This window comes from Schistocerca nitens, chromosome 1 (genome assembly GCF_023898315.1).
Source record: "Schistocerca nitens isolate TAMUIC-IGC-003100 chromosome 1, iqSchNite1.1, whole genome shotgun sequence".
Classification (NCBI taxonomy): Eukaryota; Metazoa; Arthropoda; class Insecta; order Orthoptera; family Acrididae; genus Schistocerca; species Schistocerca nitens.
The window spans coordinates 469249212-469276563 of record NC_064614.1 but is presented as its reverse complement, the minus strand read 5'-3'; the positions used below and the strand labels follow the sequence as shown (position 1 = coordinate 469276563).

The 27352-nt window shown below is 41.7% G+C and overlaps 1 long non-coding RNA gene across 1 annotated transcript in view; it reads left to right on the top strand.

The window, feature by feature from the left end:
* Positions 1–20525, top strand: part of LOC126251863 (uncharacterized) — an 85399-nt gene extending 64874 nt beyond the window's left edge. Inside the window, exon 4 of the long non-coding RNA XR_007545796.1 lies at positions 20292–20525. This is a non-coding gene — a long non-coding RNA (uncharacterized LOC126251863). The remainder of the gene's footprint in view (positions 1–20291) is intronic.
* Positions 20526–27352: the final 6827 nt, after the last annotated feature.

Sequence of the window (27352 nt, the reverse complement as noted above, 5' to 3'; positions counted from 1 at the left end):
GATCCCCGCCACTGCCTAATTTTGATAAATAATCAGCATTGGCGGCCGAAGACTTCTGGCATAAGAAGTCAGCCTCATTCTGCCAACGGCCTTGTCAAAGAGGGCGGAGGAGCGGATAGAGGTTCAGGGCACTCTCTTGTCCTAGGGGTGGGAAATGGCCCCTAAAGGCGGAAGAATCAGCAATGATCAACGACATGAGGATGCAGAAGGCAATGGAAACCACTGCATTAAATACACGTAACGTGTATCGACAGGACATGTGGCCTGTAATTGAAGAAGTGTCATGATGATCTCTCCATTGGCAAAAGATTCCGGAATAGTCCCCCATTCGGATCTCCGGGAGGGGACTGCCAAGGGGGAGGTTACCACGAGAAAAAGATTGAATAATCAACGAAAGGATAACGTTCTACGAGTCGGGTCGTGGAATGTCGGAAGCTTGAACGTGGTAGGGAAACTAGAAAATCTGAAAAGGGAAATGCAAAGGCTCAATCTAGATATAGTAGGGGTCAGTGAAGTGAAGTGGAAGGAAGACAAGGATTTCTGGTCAGATGAGTATCGGGTAATATCAACAGCAGCAGAAAATGGTATAACAGGTGTAGGATTCGTTATGAATAGGAAGGTAGGGCAGAGGGTGTGTTACTGTGAACAGTTCAGTGACCGGGTTGTTCTAATCAGAATCGACAGCAGACCAACACCGACAACGATAGTTCAGGTATACATGCCGACGTCGCAAGCTGAAGATGAACAGATAGAGAAAGTGTATGAGGATATTGAAAGGGTAATGCAGTATGTAAAGGGGGACGAAAATCTAATAGTCATGGGCGACTGGAATGTAGTTGTAGGGGAAGGATTAGAAGAAAAGGTTACAGGAGAATATGGGCTTGGGACGAGGAATGAAAGAGGAGAAAGACTAATTGAGTTCTGTAACAAGTTTCAGCTAGTAATAGCGAATACCCTGTTCAAGAATCACAAGAGGAGGAGGTATACTTGGAAAAGGCCGGGAGATACGGGAAGATTTCAGTTAGATTACATCATTGTCAGACAGAGATTCCGAAATCAGATACTGGATTGTAAGGCGTACCCAGGAGCAGATATAGACTCAGATCACAATATAGTAGTGGTGAAGAGTAGGCTGAAGTTCAAGACATTAGTCAGGAAGAATCAATATGCAAAGAAGTGGGATACGGAAGTACTAAGGAATGATGAGATACGTTTGAAGTTCTCTAACGCTATAGATACAGCAATAAGGAATAGCGCAGTAGGCAGTACAGTTGAAGAGGAATGGGCATCTCTAAAAAGGGCCATCACAGAAGTTGGGAGGGAAAACATAGGTACAAAGAAGGTAGCTGCGAAGAAACCATGGGTAACAGAAGAAATACTTCAGTTGATTGATGAAAGGAGGAAGTACAAACATGTTCCGGGAAAATCAGGAATACAGAAATACAAGTCGCTGAGGAATGAAATAAATAGGAAGTGCAGGGAAGCTAAGACGAAATGGCTGCAGGAAAAATGTGAAGACATCGAAAAAGATATGATTGTAGGAAGGACAGACTCAGCATACAGGGAAGTCAAAACAACCTTTGGTGGCATTAAAAGGAACGGTGGTAACATTAAGAGTGCAACGGGAATTCCACTGCTAAATTCAGAGGAGAGAGCAGATAGGTGGAAAGAATGCATTGATAGCCTCTATGAGGGTGAAGATTTGTCTGATGTAATAGAAGAAGAAACAGGAGTCGATTTACAAGAGATGGGGGATCCAGTATTAGAATCGGAATTTTAAAGAGCTTTGGAGGACTTACGGTCAAATAAGGCAGAAGGGATAGATAACATTCCATCAGAATTTCTAAAATCATTGGGGGAAGTGGCAACAAAACGACTATTCACGTTGGTGTGTAGAATATATGAATCTGGCGACATACCATCTGACTTTCGGAAAAGCATCATCCACACAATTCCGAAGACGGCAAGAGCTGACAAGTGCGAGAATTATCGCACAATCAGCTTAACAGCTCAGGCATCGAAGCTGCTTACAAGAATAATATACAGAAGAATGGAAAAGAAAATTGAGAATGCGCTAGGTGACGATCAGTTTGGCTTTAGGAAAAGTATAGCGACTAGAGAGGCAATTCTGACGTTACGGTTAATAATGGAAGCAAGGCTAAAGAAAAGTCAAGACACTTTCATAGAATTTGTGGACCTGGAAAAAGCGTTCGACAATATAAAATGGTGCAAGCTGTTCGAGATTCTGAAAAAAGTAGGGGTAAGCTATAGGGAGAGACGGGTCATTTACAATATGTACAACAACCAAGAGGGAATAATAAGAGTGGACGATCAAGAACGAAGTGCTCGTATTAAGAAGGGTGTAAGACAAGGCTGTAGCCTTTCGCCCCTACTCTTCAATCTGTACATCGAGGAAGCAATGATGGAAATAAAAGAAAGGTTCAGGAGTGGAATTAAAATACAAGGTGAAAGGATATCAATGATACGTTTCGCTGATGACATTGCTATCCTGAGTGAAAGTGAAGAAGAATTAAATGATCTGCTGAACGGAATGAACAGTCTAATGAGTACACAGTATGGTTTGAGAGTAAATCGGAGAAAGACGAAGGTAATGACAAGTAGTAGAAATGAGAACAGCGAGAAACTTAACATCAGGATTGATGTTCACGAGGTCAATGAAGTTAAGGAATTCTGCTACCTAGGCAGTAAAATAACCAATGACGGACGGAGCAAGGAGGACATCAAAAGCAGATTCGCTATGGCAAAAAAGGCATTTCTGGCCAAGAGAAGTCTGCTAATATCAAATACCGGCCTTAATTTGAGGAAGAAATTTCTGAGGATGTACGTCTGGAGTACAGCATTGTATGGTAGTGAAACATGGACTGTGGGAAAACCGGAACAGAAGAGAATCGAAGCATTTGAGATGTGGTGCTATAGACGAATGTTGAAAATTAGGTGAACTGATAAGGTAAGGAATGAGGAGGTTCTACGCAGCATCGGAGAGGAAAGGAATATGTGGAAAACACTGATAAGGAGAAGGGACAGGATGATAGGTCATCTGCTAAGACATGAGGGAATGACTTCCATGGTAGTAGAGGGAGCTGTAGAGGGCAAAAACTGTAGAGGAAGACAGAGATTGGAATACGTCAAGCAAATAATTGAGGACGTAGGTTGCAAGTGCTACTCTGAGATGAAGAGGTTGGCACAGGAGAGGAATTCGTGGCGGGCCGCATCAAACAAGTCAGTAGACTGATGACAAAAAAAAAAAAAAAATTGTCTCCATCCGGCTCAGCGTGAAGGGGTACTTCGTATCTTGGTACACAGGGCACATGTCGTTTCTGACGCTGAGACTTTGCCTGCTGAGCTGTCCCACCTTGGAGTTACATTTCGTCAAAATGGTTATAGTGATAGACAGATTGCACGTGCGTTGCGCTATCGAACAACTGTACATCGGGTGATTGATGATAATTCTGAGTCAACACCTGAGTCTAAAGCCTTTTTGCGTTACGTAGGAAACATGTCCAACAAGATCGATCGTATTTTACGGAAATACGATGTGAAATGTGTTTTCCAACCTCCATCTAAAATTAGAGCACTTTTGAATTCCGTTAAGGATGATCTTGGACTGCGTAAGGCGGGTGTATATCGTATTCCTTGTAGCTGCGGCATGGCATATATTGGTCAAAGTATCAGGACCGTGGAGGACCGATGTACTGAGCATAAACGGCACACACGATTACAGCAGCCAAATAGATCTGCTATTGTCAAACATTGGTTGGATACTAGTCACCCCATGTTATATAATAACACCGAAGTATTGGCATGCACGTCCAGCTATTGGGACAGTGTTATTAGGGAAGCAGTTGAGATTAAATTAGCGAGCAACCTCGTTAACAGGGATGGAGGTTTCTGTTTGAACTCTGTTTGGAATCCGGCTCTCTCCCTTGTCAAAAAACAGAGGGACAGAGTCAATGCTACCTCACCTGCGAATTCATAGTCTCACTATCGATAGCTCTGACTTTGGTCATCTTTGGTGGCATTAGTGTTCAGTGTGTGTTTTTTCTTTCCTGCTTCAGTCCGAGAACCGAGGTTTTAAATTTGCATGTACGCCGACTGTCCGTTGCAGTTTGCCTTGAAAATGGCGGGGTGTTCTCCCGCCGAAATATCGGCGGTCGCTGAAAGTGTTACCTAGCTGAATTCCCGGAAGTTATTTGAAAGTTGTATACGCCAGGAGAAACTCAGGTCTCACAAAACAGAAATTACTGAAGATGGATGTAATTAAAGGTGTTGTATGTTATGAAACCTTCAAAAAATAGTCATATGTAATTACATATCAGTTCTGCAGTGTCATACATAGTAACAAAAGTAATGTCTGATACCTTGGCAGAAAGCTTTTATATTATAATTTTATAGGAGCTGAATTCAAAATTTATCGCACGAAAAATCAACGGCACAGCATTTGGCGTATTATGAACTATCGAAACATGTTCGGTCTATGTCCTCTTCCCGAAAATAACGTGAACATATTTGGTTAAATATAATTGCTTCCAAATCTTTCGTTGCCACTGCGTTGACCCGGAGAGCTTTACTAGTTGGATCTAAAGGCAAATGACAGAAATAAAATCACTACAATGAACGTAAACAGCGCAACCATAATTCATGTTTACAAAAGGCAATATTGCTTGAATGGCTCGACCTACGAATGATGTGTGATTCTTTTAAATTCAGATTACGGTTGGATAGATCAGTAGAAACGTAAACGACCCAAGCTGGCATTATTGATAAAACAATTACATCCACATAATCAAAGTACCAGATGCTACTTGAGATACTACAACATAAGTCGATAGATATTCCCAATGGTCGAAATTGGGGACAGGCAAGTCAGAGTGACGCCACGGGGAAGTATCACAGCGATGAAACATGGAGGAATAAATGCTACGAACCTAATGTTTTGGACTATGTAAGATGACGGACATCGGCTTCAAGTATGTGACGTAATGGCAGCTCCTTCCTTTTCTACCTCCATGAGAGCTACCATACAACAAAATACGACCGACGCCAGAAGTTATCGACAGAGAAAATTAGTAACCAAGCGGAGAGGTGGCATTAACTCTATCCCTCTGTTTATGACAAACGAGAGAGCAGTATTCCACACAGAAGTTAAGCAAAAACTTCCATCTCTATTCATAAGGTTACTTGCTTATTTAATTTCGACTGTTTCCTTAATAACATTGCCCTAATGTTCCCTTCTTCGTCAAAAAACAGAGACAGAGTTACTGATACCTAATCCCTTAGTCAATATTTTGACTACCGATATAACTTCTGTCGCTAGTCATCTTTGGTTTGTGGTGGCGCTAGTGTTTAAGCGGCGTTGATATGAATGCGTTTTTGTTTTTATTGTGTTATTACACGCTGCTCAGCAACATCTTTGCCAACTGTCTAGACTCGCACTCAAGTACTAAGCATCCTCACAGAGTAGAGGAATTTTCACCTTGCCCATGTAAGCTAAAGTATTTACATTATTACCCACACAATAACTATCATGTCATTGGAATACACATCGTTGACCAACTCAAGTCTGATAATTCAGAGTTGTCACAATGGATTTTTAAGGTCACAGAGTTCAACTTGTTTATCAGATGGAAATGGAAAGTTCACATGCTACGTACACGAGCAATGTGGGCAGTTGGAGGTACTATACATGACCGTTGTGCCACAATTGTCCTGTGTCCTTGCAGAGACCTTCCCAGCAAACAGCAGGAGACGGGATCAGCTTTGATGAAACACCACCATTTTGCAAACGGTGATGAAACTACCCAGAGGGCAGAGTTGCTGCGTAGATGACCTCCCCACCCATCCCCCCCCCCCCCCCTCCTTGTCATTTATCTTTACCGACCTCTGATGTTTTAGCTTGCCCAGGCCTTAGATGTCGAAATATCCAGAAGTACGGTATCTGTTTTCAGCATATAGTCGAATGTCGCGCTGGGAATCGAACCTGTAATCTTCTTCAGTTACTAGTTCTCTGGACTTAGAGCCATTCCAACTTTTTATGGAGTGACAAAGACATTCGTCTCCAAGTATCAGCACCATTTCTTTATTCTTTCTCCCTTTATCACACCGCGCCTAAATTCCCTCATAGCTCCCTCCTCTCTGAATCTCTCACCATTCAGGGCTCTTCCACATAGAGTGCTCAGATATATCCACTACAAAGTACCTACAAATTGAAGCTGTATGAGAAAACTAGTACCAAGCAATCTCTTCAGGAAATATATTTTAATGAGGGTGATTCAATGTATATTCACTTGATGATGAAAATTGGATGTGTGAACAAGCGGTGAGAGAGTTTATGTGACGCAGGTTTCGTACTTACCTCTGTACTATGGAATTTGGGGTAGTGGCGTCATAGAAGAACGTACAGCTATTTGTGTTGCATTTGATTCATATTTGATATTCGACAGAACTTTGGAAGAGAATAATTAATCAGACGTTTTCCATCTACTGTGTAATTAAAGCCTCCTCCAGAATACTCGATGAAGTAGGATTCTCAGATTCATTTATTTAAGTTTGTAATGTGTATGTACTGGTGGTGTTTATTCACTTTCCATTATATCACCGCGTAGGTCATTTCTAATTCCGGCGAATCCAACGGCATTCATTAGATTATATTTCGCCTGTTCGTGTTGCTATATGCCTAACCCAGCTTCCGTTATTAAAAGTAGTTACGACAGTCATAGCTTCTGTCTTACGCATTTATTACATTCCTGCCCCTTCTCGTATCTTCAAACATTGTTTAATTCACTGCCTGTTCAGCGACATCTTGGTTTTTGGTTTACAAATTAAGATTCATACATTAGGACTGAATTTATACGCCGTTTCTATAGTTTTCGTTCCAAGCATAAAAGAAACATTTTTTCAGTACAGTACTCAATTTCCTAAATGAACTACCTGCTATTTCTGTATCCTCGATTCTTTCTGTACTTTCCGTATTCTCTTCATTGTGGGATGTTCTTAGTTCATGAATTCATCTTCTGGTGTAATAATGCTACTGTCGAAACTTCTGTCGTCAGGGTACATGGAAATACCATGTGATCTTAATCAGTCCTCCAGATCCCATGTTTCAAACACTGATGCTAATTCAGATCGTGTAATATTATTGGGCTTTCCATCGTACGAAAGCTATAAGTACCCTTGGAAAGGCATTCACCAAACTACGTATTAAATGATCAACTTATAAGATAAGACCTATTCTTTGAAAGACATTTGGTTTATATAATTTACGTAACTGTAGTGATGTGCATCTAGCGCAAATGCTAATACATCGACTGCGCAGTCACAGAAACATTTTAACAGAAGCTGAACCGAGTGTTCCGCTCGATCTAAATAAAAAACATGACGGTAAAAACTTTTGTAGATCTTCAGATTTTGTCGCACTTCTTGTAATGTGAAAGGGTAAAGGAGGTCGATTGTGAGCCATAAAAGTGAGCGGTCTTGCCAGCGTGCAGACAACAGTTGTTAACTGGTAAAATTCAAGTAATTTTCGTTCGATTCTGTAAATCGGCAAGTTATTGTTATAAAAGTGTTAAACAGTGAAAGAATTGAATCAAAAGAAAGAGAAAGAATGAATGTAATTTGTGATATAGACGTGAACCAAGAAGTGATCACAGGACAGGCTGAAATCTTATAGCACCAACATAGTCAGAAAACTACTTACGTAAGTTATACTGTTCATAAATAGGCCCTAATTGCTTGTGAGAATTATTTGAATATATTTAGTGTTTACCAGAATTCATATTTTATTGGCTCTGAGCACTATGGGACTTAACAGCTAAGGTCATCAGTCCCCTAGAACTTAGAACTACTTAAACCTAACTAACCTAAGGACATCACACACATCCATGCCCGAGGCAGGATTCGAACCTGGGACCGTAGCGGTCTCGCGGTTCCAGACTGACGCGCCTAGAACCGCACGGCCACACCGGCCGGCATATTTTATTCTTTTTTCTTTTTTTTACCTCCATGTCATTTTTATAAATATCAATCAGCCTTTACTACAGCAGAGAATACTGCGGCATCCTTGTTTTTTATATAACTCATGGCCGCCCCATTTATTAATGATTTCATTTGCAAATGCAATTTTTATTGTTCATTGTTAAAGGTCCCCTAGGTAATCATAAAATTCATACTGATTACGTGAAGGAATCTGGGTTCATTTCCAAACAATAGAAGCATTTGCGTAATCAGAAACTAGCCTTCTGACAACGATCAGGAGCCGACCAGAAGACGGACGTCTTCGGCCTGTTTCGTGTTTCCCATGGCAAAGCTGTGCCAAACTGGGAACACGACATTCTAGTGTGAAATACAACACATATATAAGTATTAGATAAAAATTGAAAAACTGAAATATGTCAATATTTTTTTATCATACTAGAAGTACTGAACAAAACCGTGGAAGTATTAACAATTTCGAAAAATAGCAGCAGTGCGCAAAACGACGGATGTAAGTACGGTTTACATTACGCATAAAATCTCTCGTCTTATATAAAAAAGGCCAATTTCCGGAATTTCTTTCCTTACTGCTTCATTTTATCCTATCTCTGTCAATTTCCTTCCATAATTGCTTATCTACGTCGTTAGGAGTCATTTCTGATCATCTCTTCACGCAAAGTTTATTTGTTCGTATTATTAGCATCTTCATTGTTACTACGGTTAAGGGGCTCCGGAAAGGCTCAAAATGATGAAAAGTTCAATTTTTACTTTTTTGCGTTTTCTGAATCTGCAGAGTATTACCTTTTAATAGATATATAATTTATTCAATTCCGAAGACTACAACTATTTTTAAATTTTTTTTGAAATGTGTTCTACATGGGCGTGACCCACTGTGGCGCTGTTAAACTGCTGTCAAATGGTGTTATTATTAACGTCGGTGTTCATCAGGTACATTTTAGTGATGTGAGATAAAGTATGTGTTGTGGCTAACCTGTGATGGTTCAATATATATCGCTGGTGTGATTGTCGATTGTTTCATGTTTATTTACTCTGTCGTTATCTCGAAAATATTCGTAATTAATTCTGTTTCTTGAGTCTCTGTTTTGTTGAAGTATAATAATGAGTAAAAGTAAAGTTATTAGAAATCTTCTGAAGGCTTTTAAGAAAAGGAGAAATGTTGGAAAGCCAAAGGTATGTGTTATTACTGTAAACAATAAAGACGATGAAAGTCCCCAACATAGCTTGTGTCCCAAAGAAGAAGACAGTTGGTGTAAATATAACAAAGGATTGCTAACTGGTGAAGTGTACACTCATAAGCATAGTCTGCCTCATGCAATAATGGAGGTGATAAAACCTATTTTCAGAGACTTAGCAGCACCTGAACTGTTGAAAAAGTGTATTCACAGAAAAACTCAAAACCCCAATGAAAGTGTAAATAGTGTTATATGGTCGAGAATCCCCAAGACTGTATTTGTTGGAATAGAAACACTTCACTTTGGTGTGTATGATGCTGTTGCGACTTTCAATGATGGCAACATTGTAAGGTGCAAGGTATTTAGAAATATGGGAATGAAGATAGGTTCTAACATGGTACGAGCGATGCTTGCTTTAGACAAGGAACGCCTTCGGGCTGTAGACAGGGCTGTAAAGAGTCTAGAAATACAAGCAAGAGTAAACAGGAGGAGGAACAAGAGGAAGCTGGAGGAGGAGTTTACAGAGGATGAAGATAATCCATCCTATGGACCTGGAATGCACTAAAAAGTTAATCCAATCTTTGTCGCTCGGTTCCCAAAACTTTTATTTTCTCATACTAATTACATGTTTTCTAAGGATCTTCCAAACATACACTCCTGGAAATTGAAATAAGAACACCGTGAATCCATTGTCCCAGGAAGGGGAAACTTTATTGACACATTCCTGGGGTCAGATACATCACATGATCACACTGACAGAACCACAGGCACATAGACACAGGCAACAGAGCATGCACAATGTCGGCACTAGTACAGTGTGTATCCACCTTTCGCAGCAATGCAGGCTGCTATTCTCCCATGGAGACGATCGTAGAGATGCTGGATGTAGTCCTGTGGAACGGCTTGCCATGCCATTTCCACCTGGCGCCTCAGTTGGACCAGCGTTCGTGCTGGGCGTGCAGACCGCGTGAGACGACGCTTCATCCAGTCCCAAACATGCTCAATGGGGGACAGATCCGGAGATCGTGCTGGCCAGGGTAGTTGACTTACACCTTCTAGAGCACGTTGGGTGGCACGGGATACATGCGGACGTGCATTGTCCTGTTGGAACAGCAAGTTCCCTTGCCGGTCTAGGAATGGTAGAACTATGGGTTCGATGACGGTTTGGATGTACCGTGCACTATTCAGTGTCCCCTCGACGATCACCAGTGGTGTACGGCCAGTGTAGGAGATCGCTCCCCACACCATGATGCCGGGTGTTGGCCCTGTGTGCCTCGGTCGTATGCAGTCCTGATTGTGGCGCTCACCTGCACGGCGCCAAACACGCATACGACCATCATTGGCACCAAGGCAAGCGACTCTCATCGCTGAAGACGACACGTCTCCATTCGTCCCTCCATTCACGCCTGTCGCGACACCACTGGAGGCGGGCTGCACGATGTTGGGGCGTGAGTGGAAGACGGCCTAACGGTGTGCGGGACCGTAGCCCAGCTTCATGGAGACGGTTGCGAATGGTCCTCGCCGATACCCCAGGAGCAACAGTGTCCCTAATTTGCTGGGAAGTGGCGGTGCGGTCCCCTACGGCACTGCGTAGGATCCTACGGTCTTGGCGTGCATCCGTGCGTCGCTGCGGTCCGGTCCCAGGTCGACGGGCACGTGCACCTTCCGCCGACCACTGGCGACAACATCGATGTACTGTGGAGACCTCACGCCCCACGTGTTGAGCAATTCGGCGTACGTCCACCCGGCCTCCCGCATGCCCACTATACGCCCTCGCTCAAAGTCCGTCAACTGCACATACGGTTCACGTCCACGCTGTCGCGGCATGCTACCAGTGTTAAAGACAGCGATGGAGCTCCGTAGGCCACGGCAAACTGGCTGACACTGACGGCGGCGGTGCACAAATGCTGCGCAGCTAGCGCCATTCGACGGCCAACACCGCGGTTCCTGGTGTGTCCGCTGTGCCGTGCGTGTGATCATTGCTTGTACAGCCCTCTCGCAGTGTCCGGAGCAAGTATGGTGAGTCTGACACACCGGTGTCAATGTGTTCTTTTTTCCATTTCCAGGAGTGTTTTTGTTTCAAACTTTCAGTAAATGTTACACAGTACCTTCTGCATAATTTAACACAGCCTTTTTCCAAAAAACTGTATATTTTTGAATATATAAATAAAAAATTGTAAAAAAATGTTGTGAATTTTCATTACAATTGAAAAAAAATCATCTTTAATAACTGAACTAAAATTTTGTAAAATCCCTGTGTTAAGTTGTAGCCCATATTCCAATAAATAATCTGTAAAAAGTTCAACTTCCTACCTCAAATACTTTGTGAGGAAAGATGTAATTTATAAGCGTTATTTTAACATTGCAAGTATAGGGCGTTCCGGAGCCCCTTAACAACACAAGATGGATGCCATAATAGTAGGACTCAGTGTCTAGTAGGTGCTTGTCACTTATTTTCAAAGTTAGGTGCCATCTTGTCTTCTACCCTGTATAGCTCTGCAATTTTCAGCTATCGCGGTGTGACTTTCGACTATCAGGAAGCGTCGGAGCGTGCGCATCTGAGAGTTAACAATCGGCGTGCCGCGAAAGATATCTTTGAGCACTTACGTCACAAACTTTAAAATAAACGTGGAAGATGACAGATGCAAGCCGACAAAGAGTGTGGATGACGGTGATGACAATTGTCAAGTCATACCCACTACGTTCGCGAACGCGAATAGGCAGACCCGATTGGCGAATAGAGAGAACGGCAGACGATGATAGTGTGCGTGACGTATCGTCACAGCAAGCTTTGTCACAGCAAGCGGGAGAATTTTCGATGGTTGAAATGAGAATTTTTCCTTCAAGAAAAAGAACAGGAGAAACTGGAAAGTGAAGCTTATAAATTACAAGAACAACGTGATAGACAAGAAAGGGAACAAAAAGAAAGGGAAAAGGAACAAAGGGAAAAACACGAAAGGGAGCAAAATGAACAGGAGACAGAGCGAAAATGGTTTCATCTAAATACCACCATTGGTAATCTGACCTCTTGTTACTGGTACAACGAAAACTCGGTTAGATAATGTTTTTGCCAACTTAGAGGCAAGAATAAGGACAGTCACGGTGGAATGTATCGTGGAATTAAGTACTAAAGTTAATGAAAGGATAGAAGGTATTCTGCAAAAGGTAGAGGCATGTGAGAGCACAGTAGGTAAATGTACAAAGACTTGAAAGTACAAGTCGAAAGAAGTCTGCTGAGGTCGGAACTAAAGTAAATAAGCTTTCAGACAACGTCATCACTCTGCAAGGCCAGGTCAATGACCTGACACAGACGCTATCCGGCATTAATATTGAAAAGAGGGTGAATGATGCTGCCGCAAACGTACGTTCCACGGTAGGAAAATAATTTGTAGAATGGGTCGAGACTACAGAACAGTACATAGAAAACAAGCCATTAAGTCAGCCACAGTTGAAGTTTTAGCTGCTCCAGGTACATCGGGAGATACGCTTCTCAGTGAATTAGGAGAAATTCGTAGAGTTTTTCACCGAGATCTTCCCGAGTGGAAATGACACCTCACTGAGGAAATCGAGCAGTTGAAACAACAAGTCAACGATTTTCCTAATGGCAATAGAAGTGAGTATTCACACTTGCTTTCTTCAGAACATGAATACAATAACAATCCCGTGTCTCGTGTATAATTCTCTCCACTTGTTCATGGTCACAGCAGTAAGAACCCTTTAGTACGCAACCAGAATGATCTAGTAACTCTTGAGCTTATGAAAGAAGAAAGCGTTCTCAGGCACCTCGTATTCCAGCCTTTCCCGCCAGAGAAACTGCAACATCCACCCAATCGTTTTTCTGAAGTCATTTAATGGTGTCTTTCCCGAGAGCTGAGATGACAAGCAACGTATGCGCTTTATAGTTGGTTACATTCAAGGAGAGGGCTCTATCTGTGGAACAGAAGTGATTGACAGATGTAATAATTACGCTGACTTCAATAAACAATTTCTGAACAAATTCTGGAGTTCAGGCATGCAACAACACCTCAGAAAGGAAGTATATAATGCTGAACCGTTTAATACGAGAAGTCCTGGTCTCCGTAGGTACTTTGAGAAATATCTGCAAAAAATACAATATTGGGACACGCCCATTTCCACGAAGGACATAATTATGATCCTTAAGTCAAAGCTACCGGTATAAATCAAGGAGAAGTTAGTAAACGACAGTAACGACGGCCCGGAGGCTTTTCTGTGAGTACTTGACAACCTTGACAGGATTCAAGAGGATGTGTGTGCAAGTGCGCGGAGTAATTCTAATCTTCGCCCGCACACTACATAGCCGCATAGCGTAGGCGCAGACTCAGGTATATCATACCAACCCAACAACAGTAAAGGACTCAACGTGCCGTGTAATAACTATTATCGCTGCAACGGGAAGCAGAAACAAATTCCAGGATCAAAACAGGTATCACCCCATATACCAGATAACACAAGAGCAATACGGTAATTCACCGGTTAATTACAATGATCGTTATCACTACAATAACGATCGCCAAGGAGATTCCAGCGCTGTTCTCAAGGGAGAAATGCTCAAAATCCTTCCAAGCAATACAAACAACGGTATGCTCCAAACTTTAGGAATAGTTCGCCGCCTTTTACTAACAATCAACTTCAATACCATGAATCTCAAAATTCTCGCATCTATTATGCCCGAGAAAACCAGCCAACACACACAATCTCGGCTGAAATTCCGACAAACAGTCCGCAATTTATGTGGAATACAGAACCAAACTTCATACCGAGCGTACCGCCCGGTACTTCAAAGGTAATTGTGAGCGAAATTCAACGTAGTGAACATGCGGAAAACTAAAAGCAGCTTCTTTTCCTTGCCTCCTTGGGGAAGCTGCGGAACATGTTGGGAGCGATTTAATTAGAGGACAAATCAACCTTATACGATATGGCAATGACTGACTTATGGGATGACTTGTTGAAAGAGAAGGACGTTTTGAATGATGAGGATTTATGGGAAAACCAGGTTCAGGCGTCCACTATGATTCATATTCATGATGTACCACTTGTCACTATAGTAGATACTGGTGCCAATATCAATCTTTTGCCTTTATGTGAATATAGGAAACTGTGTTCTGTAGCAAAAGTTCTGTCATTGCCATTACAAGGTTGTACCGTATCCGGAGCTGTAGGCTCTTTAGTTCAAAAAGTGACGCTACAAATTCATGTACCAGTGAGATTTGCATCAGACACCGTACCATGTACTTGTCTAGTTGTTAAAAATCTGTCAGTACCTTGCCTCCTAGGAATGGAGTTTCTACGTAAGAATCGTGTCGTCATAGAGTTGTATGAAGGTATATGTACTCTCAGACGCAGTGATAAGAGTATAGTCATTCGACTTATGAGGACCAAAGTTAAGTTGTCCAGCCGAGAATATAAAGTAAAGCTCCGCAAGCTAACATCTCGACAGCAATATTTCAGTTATTTAGACGAGTCAGAAGATGCGGACGAAGACTGACTTATTATCGACACATGTAGAATTACTGACGAAGGCCAATGAATCTGACGGATTAGGTGACCGATAAAGAAAGGACCTATACGAGCTGTTATCACAATTTATCAATGTGTTTTCTAATAAACCGGGAATTATACCCAACTACGTATTCGAAATGAAAGTTAAGCTCCACAACACCTACTGTAAAACCTCCTATGCAGTTCCGCAATCCCGCAGCTAGCAAATCCGCAAAATGTTAAACTGGAAAATAATTGAGCCCCATGACTCTCCATATTTGAGTCCATTATTGTCTATATTTAAACAGGGCGGAAGTGTTAGGCTTGTTCTAGACGCTAGGAACATCAACAAAATTATTGTACCTGTGTGTACCCGACTGGAACCATTGGAGGAGCAACTAAAAAGGTTCTGACATCCATAGATCTTCGAAGCAGCTATTGGCAGGTGAAGTTTTCGCCATCTTCAGGAAAGTACACGGCCTTTATCTTTGCAGGTCGGTCATATCAATTTCGTGTCGTACCGTTTGGCTTTAATATTAGTTCAGGTGTCTTTATTGCCGCTCTTTACCATGTATTAGGTCACGATTTACTGGACAAAATAACTGTCCATGCCAGTGATCTCTTAGTAACCTCGACTTCATGGGAGGAACATCTTGACTTGATTCGGAAGATCTTCGTGAGGTCTGCTAACTTTGGCATTACCATCAATTCACCGAAATCAAAGTTTGCAAAGAAAGAAGTAAAATTCATTAGTCATATCATCCCTTCTGAGGGAATTTCTCCTGATCCTAACAAACTGTCTGCTGTAAGGAACTTCCTTGTGCCCTGCACCAAAAGACAATTGAAAGGTTTTCTAGGGTTAACGTCTTTCTTTAGTCTCTTTATACCAAATAAATCCATGAACAATCCAGTATTGAACAATCTATTAAAGAAAAACGATCATTGGGTATGGACCTCTGAATGTCAGCAAGCCTTTGACAAAATCAAATAAGCTCTTCTGAACAGCAATATCCTCAGTCATCCGGATATGAATTCAGAATTCTGCATTTCTTGTGACTTCCGCATTTCAAGGCTTGGGCGCTTATTTGTTCCAGCTAAAGAAAACTTATGAAAAAAGAGGAGATTAGGATAATTAGTTTCGCCAGTCGTGTGCTGACAGTGTGCGAGAGATCGTACTCTGTTACGGAGTTAGAAGGATTGGCAGTCGTATGGGCGCTCCGCCGTTTCAATTATTACATTTATGGTCATCCGATCAAAGTGTATTCCGACCATCAAACTCTTAGTTTTCTCGTTTCGTGTAAGCTCTATCATCCGAGACTTACTCGCTGGTGCCTATTTCTTTCTACAAGAGTACAATTTGGAAATTGTTTACGTGAAAGGAAAGAACAACATCGCTGCAGATGCATTGTCACGCACGCCGGAAGGTATGCCGGAGCCTACGGAACTTGTAGAACAGGTTTCCAATCACAAGACACTTCTCATGAAAGCTTCCTTGAATCGTAGTTATTTTCTACGTCTTTGCCGTCAGATGGGTTCCCTGCAAGAAAGCGACCATAAACGGAAGGGAATCAAACAGCTTCTACAAGACAACCCTAATCATCGTTTGTCGAAATTTTATAAATCACACAATGGTGTTTTATTTCATCGTACCTCTATGTTGACGGAGCAATGGTGTGTTTGTATTTCTGATGAGTACGTTGAATATCTCATATGGTACACTCACCTATCCTGGGGACATTATGGCCCTGAGAAGTGTAAAAGAAAGATTTCTGCCTATTGCTATGTACCCAATCTGCATAAGATAATTCATAAACTGCTAAGCAATTGTTTAATCTGCCAGAAGGCAAAGCCCTTCAATCTTTCGAATGTCATACCTTTGAATCCTATCTACACTGAGCGTCCTAATCAAATGACTATACAGGTCCACTTCCGAGATGAAGAGGAGGTGCTAAGTACCTTGCTGTTTTGCTAGATCTCGTCACTAAGCACGTGCGTTTATACGCGATGAAGTCTTCCAGTGCAAAACCTTTAATAAGACGAATAGAAAAGGATTATTTTCCTCGTTTTGGTACGCTGGAAACCATGTTATCTGATAATGCTTCGAACTTAGTTGGAAAAGAGTGGAGACAATTTCTTACCAGTAATGGTATTAGATTCTAATTTCAAGATTTAGAACCCAAAGTAACCCGACAGAACTAGTCTTCAAAGAATGTAATCGTTTTCTTCTCACCTATGTACCGAACTATCAAACACTGTGGGTCGATTTCGTTACTCCATTTGAAGATGGTTCAAATGGCTCTGAGCACTATGCGACTTAACTTCTGAGGTCATCAGTCGCCTAGAACTTAGAACTAATTAAACCTAACTAACCTAAGGACATCACACACATCCATGCCCAAGGCAGGATTCGAACCTGCGTCCGTAGCGGCCGCTCGGTTCCAGACTGTAGCGCCTAGAACCGCACGGACACTCTCCATTTGAAGAAATTGTAAATAACCTTCCACACACTTCGGCCGGTTTCACACTTTCAGAACTAATCTCCAGGCGAAAGGAAAGCAATGAATGGACTGATCCTATCCCCAAGATACAAGGTCCAGAAGTCAACCTAGATAATAAGTGCCGGCCGGAATGGCCGAGCGGTTCTATTCGCTACAGTCTGGAACCGCGCGACCGCTATGGTCGGAGGTTCGAATCCTGCCTCGGGCATGGATGTGTGTGATGTCCTTAGGTTAGTTAGGTTTAAGCAGTTCTAAGTTCTAGGGGACTGATGACCTCAGATGTTAAGTCCCATAGTGCTCAGAGCGTTTGGACCATTGATAATAAGTTACGACAAGCCTTGATCTCTCTCACAACTCACGCTAATTTAAGAAAAAAGGAATTTGACAAGCATGTCAATAAATTTCTGTCGTATCGCTTAAACGAGCGTGTTCTTCTGAGGACACACTTCAAACCATCTCTCATCTTACATAAAAATCTTAGGTAGCAACACCTATACGAAGGACCGTCTCTTATAGTCAGGAAGCCACATATTGGTTTTTATGTGTTGACAGATCCAGTCAGTGGATGAGTAAAAGGACTTTACCACCATGTAGACCTAAATAAGTACCATGAAAAACAATTAAAAAATGTCATTTATTATGTTAAGCTGCAACTTTAAACAAGAATGTGATTTGTTTAGAAAGCATGTACATGTATTCTGCAGATGACGTAATCATTTGAGTGATGTGGACGCAAACTAATGATGGAGCTTGAAGGATATGATGTGATTGAAGAAGGTACTCTACGTATTTGGAAAATAAGATTTGCCTTAGTTTTAAGTTTCTTGAGCCATAGAAGGCTGCAGTCGTCGAATTGAGTAGGGATGTGCCGGAATCCCACCTGCTACTTTAGTTTTAAGTTATGGCAAATCTCTCTATAAGCACTCCGTCTTCAGGCAACAAGTGGCCCATCGGGACCATTCGACCGTCATGTCATCCTTGGCTGAGGATGCGGATAGGAGGGGCGTGTGGTCAGCACACCGCTCTCCCGGTCGTTATGATGGTTTTCTTTAACCGAAGCCGCTACTATTCGGTCGAGTAGCTCCTCAATTGGCATCACGAGGCTGAGTGCACCCCGAAAAATGGCAACAGCACATAGCGGCCCGGATGGTCACCCATCCAAGTGCCGGCCACGCCCGAAGTTAGGATTTCAAAGGATTGATATTTTAAGTCGGTAGAACCATGTACGATGAAAACTGATACACCGAGTACAAGCTGCAACATATAGTTAATGTACAAAGAAATAAGTAATGGTACTCGCAACCGGAGAGCAACTTTATTTATTACTATGAGTCAACTAGGTCAAGAAAGATGCATTTATAATGATAATTAGGTCCTGTATTGGAGAAACTTAGAGATACTATTCCTATGCCACGTGTATCATATAGAAACCTTCGATATTAAGATACCCAGTTGAGGACTGAGATAATCTATTTATATTCTACTGCTATGTCAGCATGGCGTGATTTTGATTATATATATATATATTTTTAATGCTGGAGTCAAGTTATACAGCGTGGATGACATTAAAAACGGTGTAGGCAAAGAATGAATTTGCTAAACTGATTATTTCACTGATCTATCTTCGTATCTTTTATTTCTTTGCATTCTTCTTTAGCATTCTTACCTTTCTACCTTACCCGGTAGGGGAAGAAATTTGGAAATTGGTTCAAAAGATTAGACGTGTGTATATTGTGTGTACTGACGATCGTGGCTCATTGGTTAATGCCTATCTGCAGTTACTTACCGAAACGCGATGGAAATTGATTTGCTGTGAGCAAAATCAGCCTAGGAAATATCAACAAAGTCCCCAATTTCTAACTGGATGAAGGTTTGAACGTGAACTGTTAGCTACTTCAAGGAGGGTATATTTTACTGATTATTGATGTAACGGAGTAAATGAACAAAGAACCTCAAAGAGGCTATTATAGAACAATAAGAAAAGGGAAAGAATAAGATTTAAAATACATATAATCTAATGTGCTTCAGAAGCACCATTCAGAACAGCAAACACGACCTTCGTTAGGTCTTGCACAGTAGTTTAAAAAGAAAAGGAAAAAACTATGTATGTTTTGTAAATAATTTTTTTATGATAAGTGATTTTAGCATTACCTATGTTACTTTGTAGTATAAAGACACCTACATGGACATGTATGGATTGCTGCGTGTGGCTCACTTAGCGACAAAATGATGGACACATATATATTGGTGCGTGTAAAACCATAATCTAACACATGTATGGACACGAAAAACTAGCTATATCTCGTGTGAATCAACTGTGTGATAAACTTATGGACACGTGTGATATTCCGCGTGTGAAGTAGCATTATAAGTATTCTCACGTTGCAACGACGATACAATGACTACCAAGCAAAGGATAGGCAAGCTATTGTACTCACCGCAACAGGTAATAGTAGTCATTTTCATCGACGACTCTTCTTCGTCGCTGGTGCAGTCAATTTACCGTCCAGGTTGACTATGTCGCCTTGACGAGCTGCTCCAGTATCCATTATTCAACAAGATGTACAAGTTATAAAACGATTGGTAGCCACTGAACTATCTGCCTAGTGCAGGACGCGGACTGCCAACGCTGTTAAACCGCCAATTCGTTACCACGTGACTGTGAAGCACTGTGGCAACATTAACGACTGATCGCCGGCCCGCGCTCAACAATAAACATTCCTCTCCATAACGGGTGCGAGCATGCTCTAGATTTGAGATGAAATAAAAAATAATAAAACGCTAATTAACTACGCACGATTTTAATATATTTACATGAAAAGGACACTAATGATGACTGTTCCCTAACTATGAAAATTGCTACGGCAATATTGCTAAATACATTGCTTAGGAAAGACCTGTCCAATACGAAACGTGTTTTGCTAATGCTTACTAATTAAATAATATGAAACCTAGACACAAACCATGAATAATATATAATACATATGTACATAGTCTGTACAGTAATTTTTTGTCATGAATTCTTACTCTATATTCCCTTAGATTAAGATACTAGTTAATGAGCAAGACCTAATACAGTTCTTTACTCTGTATTTTCATGTCCTGAAACAAGAATTGGAATGAGATTAAGACAGCCACCAAACTGACTCATTCGTCATTGAACCAGTCATCAACTTTCCTGATTCCCGACACGACCCGATGGATCGTCAAGAAATATCACTTCCCCTTCACACAGTGAAATTCCCAGTGTTCTCCACCAGAAAGTGAATAGGTGATTCCAGTTATAGTGCAGTGCAAAGTGTTCGGTGATGAAAGAACTCTCCTGTGAAAATCACCCGAGTTCATAAGAAATACCCCCAACTACAAAGTGAAGAGTGACGTCGCTGCGAGAAAGACTGATGAAAGTTTGATGTTCTGTTCAAAATTGATGGCAATGCACCAATACTTCAAATGAATTCCTGTAAACTAATTTCTTTTCTTCTTGTCATTACTTGTGTATATACAGGGTGTTTCAAAAATGACCGGTATATTTGAAACGGCAATAAAAACTAAACGAGCAGCGATAGAAATACACCGTTTGTTGCAATATGCTTGGGACAACAGTACATTTTCAGGCGGACAAACTTTCGAAATTACAGTAGTTACAATTTTCAACAACAGATGGCGCTGCAAGTGATGTGAAAGATATAGACGACAACGCAGTCTGTGGGTGCGCCATTCTGTACGTTGTCTTTCTGCTGTAAGCGTGTGCTGTTCACAACGTGCAAGTGTGCTGTGGACAACATGGTTTATTCCTTAGAACAGAGGATTTTTCTGGTGTTGGAATTCCACCGCCTAGAACACGGTGTTGTTGCAACAAGACGAAGTTTTCAACGGAGGTTTAATGTAACCAAAGGACCGAAAAGCGATACAATAAAGGATCTGTTTGCAAAATTTCAACGGACTGGGAACGTGACGGATGAACGTGCTGGAAAGGTAGGGCGACCGCGTACGGCAACCACAGAGGGCAACGCGCAGCTAGTGCAGCAGGTGATCCAACAGCGGCCTCGGGTTTCCGTTCGCCGTGTTGCAGCTGCGGTCCAAATGACGCCAACGTCCACGTATCGTCTCATGCGCCAGAGTTTACACCTCTATCCATACAAAATTCAAACGCGGCAACCCCTCAGCGCCGCTACCATTGCTGCACGAGAGACATTCGCTAACGATATAGTGCACAGGATTGATGACGGCGATATGCATGTGGGCAGCATTTGGTTTACTGACGAAGCTTATTTTTACCTGGACGGCTTCGTCAATAAACAGAACTGGCGCATATGGGGGACCGAAAAGCCCCATGTTGCAGTCCCATCGTCCCTGCATCCTCAAAAAGTACTGGTCTGGGCCGCCATTTCTTCCAAAGGAATCATTGGCCCATTTTTCAGATCCGAAACGATTACTGCATCACGATATCTGGACATTCTTCGTGAATTTGTGGCGGTACAAACTGCCTTAGACGACACTGCAAACACCTCGTGGTTTATGCAAGATGGTGCCCGGCCACATCGCACGGCCGACGTCTTTAATTTCCTGAATGAATATTTCGATGATCGTGTGATTGCTTTGGGCTATCCGAAACATACAGGAGGCGACGTGGATTGGCCTCCCTATTCGCCAGACATGAACCCCTGTGACTTTTTTCTGTGGGGACACTTGAAAGACCAGGTGTACCGCCAGAATCCAGAAACAATTGAACAGCTGAAGCAGTACATCTCATCTGCATGTGAAGCCATTCCGCCAGACACGTTGTCAAAGGTTTCGGGTAATTTCATTCAGAGACTACGCCATATTATTGCTACGCATGGTGGATATGTGGAAAATATCGTACTATAGAGTTTCCCAGACCGCAGCGCCATCTGTTGTTGACAATTGTAACTACTGTAATTTCGAAAGTTTGTCTGCCTGAAAATGTACTGTTGTCCCAAGCATATTGCAACAAACGGTGTATTTCTATCGCTGCTCGTTTAGTTTGTATTGCCGTTTCAAATATACCGGTCATTTTTGAAACACCCTGTATGTATGTGTATTTGTATTGTATCTATGTTAGTATTTAAGTTTTCCTATTGCTTGAATAATTCTTGAGAATACGCAAGAAGGAACCTATGTGAAATCCTTTAACACTTATGATGGCAGCAAGCCACAACCAAGTTTGTTAATGATCAAGCAACTGTGATGATTTTGACTACTTAATGTGAAACGTATGTACCTCTATATGCCTTATGTTTGTTTTGCTCCATACAAGGAGAGGTCCTTAAATACTTCATTCACTAAGTGCGTGAATCCAATAATATTACGATTGCGCTTGAGTCGTAAGGATCTTTCACAATCATTACTCCTCACGCTGGAAGCGATGTGATATTATTGGGCTTTCCGTCATATGAAAGATATAAGTACCCTTGGGAAGGCATTCACCAAACTACGTATTACATGATCAGCTTATAAGATGAGACCTATTCTTTGAAAGACATTTGGTTTATATAATTTACGTAACTGTAAAGATGTGCATCTAGAGCAAATGCTAATACATCGACTGCGCAGTTAGAGACACAATTTAAGAGAAGCTGAACTGAGCGTTCCGCTTCGTTCTAAATAAAAAATATGACGGTAAAAACTTTTGTAGATCTTCAGATTTTATCGTACTTCTTGTAATGTGAAAGGTTAAAGAAGGTCGATTGTGAGCCATAAAAATGAGCGGTCTTGCCAGCGTGCAGACAACAGTTATTAATCGGTGAAATTCAAGTAATTTATGTTCGATACTGCAAATCGGCAAGTTATTGTTATAAAAGTGTTAAACAGTGAAAGAATTGCATCGAAAGAAAGAGATAGATAATGAGTGTAATTTGTGATATAGACGTGAGTCAAGAAGCTGAAATCTTATCGCACCAACATAGTCAGTAAACTACTTATGTAAGTTATACTGTTCATAAATAAGCCCTAATTGCCTGTGAGAATTATTTGAATATATTTAGTGTTTACCAGAATTCTTATTCTAATCTTTTCCTTTTTTTACCTCCATGTCATATTTTTATAACTGTCAATCAGCCTTTACTACAGCAGAGAATACTGCGGCAACCTGGTCGAAGACAGAACACCGTTCCTTGTTTTCTATGTAACATCATGGCCGCCCCATGTATTAATGATTTCATTTGCAAATGCGATTTTTATTGTTCATTGTTTAAGGTCCCTTAGGTAATTATAAAATTCATACTGTTTACGTAAAGGAATCTGGGTTCTTTTCCAAACAATAAAAGCCTTTGCGTAATCAGAAACTAGCATTCTGACAACGATCAGGAGCTCGTCAGAAGACGGACGTCTTCGCACTGTTTCGTGTTTCCCGTGGCAAAGCTGTGCCAAACTGGAAACACGACATTCTAGTATGAAATACAACACCTATATAAGTATTAGATAAAAATTGAAAAACTCAAATATATCAGTATTTATTTTTTTATCATACAAGAATCGGTAACGTTGAATGGTATAATATTTTGATCTTCTCTTTTAGTTTTATGTTTCTCTTAAAGTTTTACGCATCCAACATTATACTTCTAACACTCACGTCACATTCATTGATTTTCGTCCTAATAATTTCTCTTGATATCCCGATATATAATTAGGAGACATGTACTGTGCCCAGGTATTTAGCGTGAAATGTCTGCCTCTTCGGTGCCGTATTTGAGTCCACTAATGCTTAGTGAGCGTCACAAAATTTGCAAGTCGTTCTTCTCATATCTCAAAAAGTATGAAATATGCAATAACAAGCCATGTACCATTATAGAAAAAAGGTTGAAATTTGAATCGTATATCACTTAATCACAAGAACAATCAAACGAGGGAAGATTTTTGAAAATTCATTGCCGCTGATAAATTAATCATCGAACTACTTAAAGAGACGTTAATTTAAAGCACATACTCTCTTAGTTAATTTAACATAGGTTTCCTGAATTTTCAGTTTAAAGAACAACGAAAATCTTTTATGTATAATATCCAGAATCTCGGAAGAACTCTAAGTTTCGAAGGAAATAGTATAATACAGATTACCAGAAACGCCTTAAAATGAAAGTCAGCCAGATTTGGAAGAAAATGGTGCTAGTTACAACAAGCCACGTCCCAAGATTGGCCCGCGGAGACTACAGAAATGCAGGCATCGCAGGCATGTTGTCAGAGTACGGCGGAACAATTCGTCGGGTCTACTACGGGTGTGGTAGCTAATTGTCTGGCATCTGATTAGCCTTTCCAACATAATGAAGACAGGAGCCAATGTTCTTCACGACCAGCGCAGCGTCCATGCGACTGTGCAGATTCGTATTCTGAATGCAGGACGTGCAGTGGGTTGTGGTTTTACTCTCTTGCATCAACTCATATAGTTATATACACACATCAAAAAAGTTTTGCGTCACCCCGGTTCCCAGAACTCCTGAAGATAGACGTTGACTGTGGATACTGTACCACAGACGCAGTCCCTTTGCCTGTTCAGAGACGTCACTAAATCTACCCAAAGATGTAAACAACCACACATGAGCAGCGCCTATTTAGACGGAAGGGGTCCGACAGCCGATCAGTTCTAGTCATTCCACCAGGAAGTAGGTACAAGGGTCGTGCTGTCTGTAGTTCAACCAAGCCTACGCGGCCAATACCGAGGTTCAATTGCGTCTGCGTTGTTACTTTGTGCCGGGAAGGGCTCTCAACAAGGGAACTGTCCACACGTCTCGGAATGAATCAAAGCTATGTTGTTCGGACAGGGAGAAGATACAGAGAGACAAGAACTGTTGATGACATGCCTCGCTCAGGCCACCCAAGGGCTACTAATGCATTGGATGACCGCTACCTACGGATTATGGCTCGGAGAAAGCCAGACAGCAACGCCACTATGTTGAATAATGCCTTTCGTGCAGCTACAGGACGTCGTGTTAAGACTCAAACTGTGCACAGTAGGCTGCATGATGCGCAACTTCACTCCTGCCGTCCATGGCGAGGTCCATCTTCGCAACCACAAGACCATGCAGCGCGGTACAGATGGGCCCAACAACATGCCGAATGTATCGCTCAGGATTGGCATCACGTTCTCTTTACTGGTGAGTGTCGCATATGCCTTCAACCAGCCAATCGTCGGAGACGTGTTTGGACGCAACCCGGTCAGGCTGAATGCCTTAGACACACTGTCCAGCAAGTGCAGCAAGGTGGAGGTTCCCTGCTGTTTTGGGGTGGCGTTTTGTGGGGCCAACATACGCCGCTGGTGGTCATGGAAAGCGCCGTAACGGCTGTACGATACGTGAATGCCATCCTCCGACCGACAGTGCAACCATATCGGCAGCATAATGGCGAGGCATTCGTCTTCATGGATGACAATTCGCGCCCCGATCGTGCACATCTTGTGAATGACTTCCTTCAGGATAAGAACATCACTCGACTAGAGTGGCCAGCATGTTTTCCAGACATGAACCCTATTGAACATGCCTGGGATGGATTGAAAAAGGGATGTTTATGGACGATGTGACCCACCAACCACTCTGAGCGATCTACAACGAATCGCCATTGAGGAGTGGGACAATCTGGACTAACAGTGCCTTGATGAACTTGTGGATGGTATGCCACCACGAATACAGGCATGCATCAATGCAAGAGAACGTGCTAGTGGGTATTAGAGGTACCGGTGTGTACAGCATCTGGACCACCATCTCTGAAGGTCTCGCTGTATGGTGGTACAACATGCAATGTGTGGTTTTCATGAGTAATAAAAAGGGCGGAAATGATGTTTATGTTGATCTCTATTCCAATTTTCTGTACAGGTTCGGGAACTCTCGGAACCGAGATAATGCAAAACTTTTTTTGATGTGTGTAGTTATTTATAATGAAGTCCTTACGCTACGAGGCTTTAGGGACTTAGCCCCCATCTTCAGGTGTGCCTATAAATGGTAGATCGAAGTGTCCATATCAAAGCTAACTTACAAGGCAACACATCTGCAATATGGGGCTCACCAGATGTTTTACCTTCTAAGTTAGCTTTGATATGGACGCTTCAACCTACTGTTTATAGATACACCTGAAGATGGGGCTGAGTCCCTGAAACCTGGTTCTGTAAATACTTCAGACAATAAAAGCTGTACAACTGTAGCGCGTGTTTTAATCGTGAACATTACTTATGGCAGTTGTGGATGTTCCACAAGCAGAACTTTACAAAAGTTTTAATTTTACAAATCTGCTGCCTTCTACAGATGTCCCTGCGCATAAGTAGCTTGTAGGTCGTGGAGTTTAGCTCTCTTGATATGAGGCTGGAAGGAAGTTACTAGCGATTGGGCTGTCAACACTACTAACTGAAAAGTCAAATTTAATTCTTGGATGCCAACGGCTTTAATCAAATGGAACAAAGGGGCAGACGTAGCCATAAACGACTTACAAACGATATAATGAAAGTTCGATTACAATGTCACGTGCAATGTAGTTCATACAATTTACAATGTCAATACTGGCTCATTAAACTTTACATAAATTACTTGACAAAATTTATTTCCTGTGTACATACTCCACTCTGCATTGCCTGTTACCTTACATAGTCACTCCTGTTGGGGGCGATGTTTGATTATAAATGTTGAAGTCTTCTTATATGAACACTTTATTCGCCAAGATGGCAATTGTTTGTACAGTGATTATTAGTTTCGGCAAATTTGAATTGCTAGTTTCAAATCACATTAGAAAAAGCAGTAGTCTTTACAACGACCATTATAGGTAGAAACTTTGTCATAATCGAGAGTAATGTTGTATTGTGTATTGCGTATTGAACCGTTGACTTAGAAACGACGGAGAGGCTTCGTCCCGCCGTAGCTCTCAGTTTTGCACAACCCCACAACAGGCCACCGCAGTCCACCCGCCCCACACCGAGAGTAACGTTACAGTACAGATAATACTATATAAGTTCCATGACAATAACAGAAATAAAATGTATATCAAATGTTACAAGTCGTTGATACCTGTACTGCCGGTAACGATTATGGCAATGGTTGTTGTAGACGCTACTGCTCGTACTAAAGCGATTGGAGAATGACAGTTCCACTTTGCCGAAACTAATTATCACTGTACAGCCAACTGGATTCTTGCCAAATAAAGTATTCATGTAAGAAGACTTTAACATTTAGAAATATT